This window comes from Sorghum bicolor, chromosome 4, assembly GCF_000003195.3.
Source record: "Sorghum bicolor cultivar BTx623 chromosome 4, Sorghum_bicolor_NCBIv3, whole genome shotgun sequence".
NCBI classification, from domain to species: domain Eukaryota; kingdom Viridiplantae; phylum Streptophyta; class Magnoliopsida; order Poales; family Poaceae; genus Sorghum; species Sorghum bicolor.
The window spans coordinates 13,892,177-13,898,176 of record NC_012873.2 but is presented as its reverse complement, the minus strand read 5'-3'; positions in this window follow the sequence as shown (position 1 = coordinate 13,898,176).

The window sequence follows — 6,000 nt, the reverse complement described above, 5'->3', positions numbered from 1 at the left end:
ACTACGGTTGCAGTCTTCTCTATATATCACTCACATCGAGAAACATTCTTTGTAGCCTAAAGGTTAGTAGTAATAGACTGGGTTAGTCAGATGCACTCTTTCTCCTAGTGGTAAAAAAATAAATACGATACTCTGGATAACATCCCGGGTGAAGTGCTCACCGATATCCGTGCGCTTGCGGATCAATTCCTTATTGCGTTCCCAAATATCAACAAGCATTTCTGGCGCCGTTGCCGGGGAGAAAGAAGGTTTTCTGAGATAACCTTGAGTCTTACTGTTGACGGTCCTTAAGTATCAAATTTAATTATCAAATAAATAAAGAAAAGGATCCAAATGAAATCAAGATCTAGACTTAGGGTTTTATCTGACAGAATTCCACGAGTTTTGGTGTTTGTCTATTTCTGCAGGGGGTTATCAGGAAATATGGAAGAAAGGCCCACATGTCGGGATTACGTAAAGATATTAACGTGCTGCGCAATTATCTTACATCTAGAAGACTCCCGAAGCCACGAGACCGAAGCGGAGGCGAAACGGGGCCAGAGGCAGGGCGCCCGCCCTGTCCTACTGGGCGCCCGCCCCCTCCAGGAGTCCAATCAGGACTCTGCTTTGCGGGAGATCTCCACCGACCTAAAGGATGAATCTAAACCATACAATCTATGTCGGTTTGATCCAAGGGCCCATATTCACTTGGAGGAACTATAAAACCAGACCCCCTGGCCCCTGGAGGAGAGAGCCTCTCAACCCTAATTCATTGTTCCATCAAGGGAGAAGAAGCCTCTGATCAAGATTAGAGCCACCACATCAATTAGATATCTAGATTAGCATAGCTACATAGGATTAGAACTAGAAGGAGTCAATCTTCGATTGGTTTCCGGATCTGTCAGGAGGATTCTTGGTAATTCTCTAATTGTGCTTCTAATTACTTTCTAATTATCTTTGTTCTTCAATATTATGAATATGACTTTGTTCTACTTCAATATATTGCTTATGACTTTGCTCTACTTGTTTATATTCAAGATTATATTGTTCTTAGTTTATCATAGTTATGTACTTGGCTTAGTTAGATACGATCTATATACATGCTTAGGATCGTATAGCGTTTATCCATCGGATCCATGGGTAAATGATAGATATTGTGTAGGCGTGGTGCTTATACCGCATTTATCTGCGATTGTACCCAATATGCCAGATCGTGGGGTGGTTCGTGATAGTGACAGCTTCATTGATTCTTATATAGTCCCCCTCTCGTGTATTGGGCTGGCAGAGCAACATTATTACAGGGGAGTGATTGCTATGTTTCTCATATTCCTTGCTAATATCACTATGCATGGGCGTAGTCTTGTCTCGCGATGATTGCTAAGTATGCTTGCACTAACTATGATAATGCTAGACTATATAGTTAAGAATAACTTAGGGAATATTCTTGTAGTTCGTTCTAATACCATGCTAATGACTTTCTAGAGTATCTAATTGAGGTGCTTATCATATTTATTATGTGGCTAGATCAGATTAGTTATCTTTGTCACTATTATTATTTCATATATCTTTTATGTGACACTTATCCCTGTATGAAGAGTTAGATATAATGTTCTCAATTATACATGCAATGATAGATGCTCAATCTCATATTCTATTCTGTAATCAATAGTGATGATTTCTAATCCCTTCCCAGTGGTAAAAATATAAATAACGATACCTGGAATACTTCCCGGTTAAAATGCTACATCGGTATTAATCTGTGCGCTTGCAGATCCCATTCATTATTTATTTAGAAGAGCAATTGCATATTTCAATACCGCGTCTCTTATATCATGCTGGGGATGACAACTTGGCTTAAGTGGTGTGAGGGATAGGTTTGGTATTTTTGGCACCGTTGCTAGATTTAGAACTTAGTCTACTTTTAGTAATGATGTTAAGAATACCCAACACTTACTACTAGCTTGTATCTATACTTTTATCGTTTCTTATCTTTTATATTCTTTATTTTCTTTATTCTTACCTTATGGAAAACCAAGATTCTAAATCAATCTATCAATTTGCAACACCTTCGGAAACTGACCTTTTACCATGGGAGTCATCATAGCCTATCCAAACATCCCAGTATAGGTTTAGTTCCAGGTTAATTACCATGATTCAAAACCTATCTTTTTTAGGAAAGGAAGACGAAAAACTCTTACCTTCATATTAGAGATTTTGAGCAAACATGTGATTGTCTTCGCATTGAAGGCATTTCTGATAAAACTTTACGTTGGAAGCTTTTTCCTTTTTCTTTAAGGGAAGAAGCTAGACAATGGTATAATCAGAAGGTAGGTCAACAACGAGGTGAATGGGGAGTTTTACGAGCCAACTTTTGTCTAGACTTTTATTCCCTCGACCGTATCGGCGACCTTAGACTCGAAGTCCTATCTTTTAAACAAAAAGATAATGAAACTTTGGGAAAATCCTGGAAACGTTTTTCTGATCTTTTAGAATCTGGTCCAAACCTTAATCTTGAAGACCCTGTTCTTTTATTTCACTTTTTTCGAGGTCTTCAGAAAGATCACAAACAAATGCTACATACAATGTCTAGAGGTTCTTTCTTTCGCATTCCTACTGATGACGCTAGAGTGATCCTAGATAGAATCCTAGAAGCTGAGATGGATAATACCCTGCATGATGAAACCCACGAAGCCGAAGTAGACACTCTGCCAAATTCTCCATCTACTTTAGCTATCCCAAGTTCTGAGCCACAAAAGGAAGAAATTCCACCACCTGACTTCATGCTGGATATAGAATCTGATCTTTTTGCCGATTTTGGAAACATTTCAAACTACCATTCTATAGATAGACCCCAAAACGGCCATTTTAGCATTTGTTTGCCAACCGAATATCAATTGAGAGAGCTTATCTCAGTCATGAGTAGCGAATGGTTAGAGGAGTCAGAGCTTTCCTCTGATGTGATCCGTTTGGACACACCCTCTATAACTATACGTTGTGCTTATGATTCTGATCGCTTTGATGCTCTCTATAATCCTGTTGTGGGGATCAACATCATGTCTGAATCCTTTGCACTTAAATTGTTTAAAAATTTGGTCTTAACCCCCACAACAAAGGTCATAAAGGAATCTTCGGGATGATTAGTCCCCAGTCTTGGAATTATTAATGTCCTACCTCTTACGGTAGAAGGCTCTATGGTTCATTTGAACTTCTATATCTTTGATACATGGGACTTCGACCTGTTGATAGGACAACCTTTTAGAAGACTCCTTTATGAAGGTCATACTGGAAAGCTACACATTTCTTTTGGAAAAACTTTTAAATTTCCAATAACAATTTCACACTCTTTAAATAATAAGGCCGAGTCATATCTTTTGCCTGATCCTATGGAGGAGGTAAAGGCTGCATCTCTAGAGCTTTTAGAAGAACCAGACTTAGAAGACGAAGCTCCTTTCTTCATAGAAGCAGCCGAACCTTCTGAACCTGAACCCTTAGACGAGTTTGCAGAAACGCCTAGACCTCCCATAAAGCTTAAAGCTTTACCACCCGGTCTTATCTATGCTTTCCTAAACAATAATCCAGAGTTTCCTGTGATTATTAGTGATAAACTCACTCAGGAGCAAACTCTGCGATTGATGACCATTCTTGAGAAACATCACTCAGTTTTCGGCTACTCACTCCAAGATCTTACAGGAATCAGTCCTATGATTTGTACCCACCGTATTCCAACAGATCCTTCTGTTTCACCTTCTCGAGAGCCCCAACGTAGACTTAACAATGCGATGAGAGAAGTAGTTAAAAAGGAAGTTATAAAGTTGCTGCATGCAGGGATTATATATCCTGTGCCGCACAGTGAGTGGGTGAGCCCAGTTCAAGTTGTGCCTAAAAAGGGAGGCATGACTATCGTTATGAATGAAAAGAACGAGTTAATTCCACAACGCACCGTCACAGGGTGGCGGATGTGCATAGACTATAGAAAATTAAACAAAGCCACAAGAAAGTTTCATTTTCCTTTACCTTTCATAGATGAGATGCTAGAGCGATTAGCGAACCATTCGTTCTTCTGTTTCTTAGATGGATATTCAGGGTACCACCAGATCCCTATCCATCCTGATGATCAAAGCAACACCACTTTTACATGCCCATATGGAACTTATGCTTACCGTAGAATGTCTTTTGGGTTATGTAATGCACTAGCTTCTTTTCAAAGATGCATGATGTCTATATTTTCTGATATGATTGAAGAGATTATGGAAGTTTTCATAGATGATTTCTCTGTATATGGACAAACTTTTGATAGTTGTCTTGAAAACTTAGACAAGGTTTTGCAAAGATGTGAAGAAAAGCACTTTGTCCTTAATTGGAAAAAATGTCATTTCATGGTTAGGGAAGGAATAGTGCTGGGACACCTAGTGTCTGAAAGAGGTATTGAAGTAGACAAGGCTAAAATTGAAGTAATTGACCAACTACCTCCACCTGTGAATATAAAAGGAATTCGAAGCTTTCTTGGCCATGCTGGTTTTTATTGTAGATTCATAAAAGATTTCTCATTTATTGCTAGACCACTTACTCTTTTGCTAGCCAAGGATGCTCCTTTCGAATTTGATGATGCATATCTAACATCTTTCAATTTATTAAAGAAAGCACTCATCTCTGCACCAATCATTCAACCCCCTGATTGGTCGTTGCCTTTTGAAATTATGTGTGATGCTAGTGATTATGCTGTGGGGGCAGTTTTAGGACAAACTAAAGATAAGAAGCATCATGCAATTGCTTATGCCAGTAAAACTGTGACAGGAGCTCAACTTAATTACGTAACCACTAAAAAAGAGCTTCTGGCTGTTGTCTTTGCCATTGATAAATTTAGATCTTATTTAGTTGGAGCTAAAATAATTGTTTACACTAATCATGCTGCACTAAAATATTTGCTCACTAAAAAAGATGCTAAACCTCGCCTGATTAGATGGATCTTATTACTCCAAGAATTTGACTTAGAAATAAAAGATAAAAAGGGAGTAGAAAATTCTGTTGCTGATCACTTGTCTAGAATGTATTTTAAGAGTCCACAGAAACCCCCATCAATGATTCACTCCGGGACGACATGCTCTATGGGATTAACAGGTCTGGCCCCTGGTATGCAGATATTGTTAATTTTATGGTTTCAGGGTATGTACCACTAGGAGCGAACAAGAAGAAGCTTGTTCAAGAAAGTCGTTCACATATATGGGATGAGCCACACCTCTTCCGAGTATGTTCTGATGGCTTACTCAGGAGATGTGTGACCACTGAGGAAGGATGGAAGATCATTGACAGATGTCATTCATCACCATATGGAGGTCATTATGGAGCATTCCGTACACATTCAAAGATCTGGCCGTGTGGATTCTACTGGCCTACAATGTATGAAGACATGAAGCAATATATCAGAAGATGTGGGCCATGTCAAAGGCACGGAAACATAAACACAAGGGATGCCATGCCACTCACCAACAACCTTCAGATTGAGCTCTTTGATGTCTGGGGAATAGACTATATGGGTCCATTTCCCCCATCAAAGAAATGTGAGTACATCTTGGTGGCATTTGACTGTCTCCAAGTGGGTAGAGGCACTACCTTGCAAGCATGCCGACAACATCAGTTCAAAGAGGATGTTTGAAGAAGTTATATTTCCAAGATTTGGAGTTCCCAGAGTAGTGATAAGTGATGGAGGAGCACACTTCATTGACAAACGCTTCAAGCAATATCTATCAAAACATGGAATCCGTCACAACGTTGCTACCCCCTACCATCCTCAGACAAGTGGCCAAGCAGAGACTTCCAACAAGCAAATTAAGAATATTCTTCAGAAAACAGTCAATGAGATGGGAACGGCATGGAAAGACAAGTTACCCAATGCACTCTGGGCATACCGGACAGCATACAAGACCCCAATTGGAATGTCCCCATACCAATTGGTGTACAGGAAGACTTGACACCTACCTGTTGAATTAGAGTTCAAAGCACACTGGGCCATAAGGAGATGGA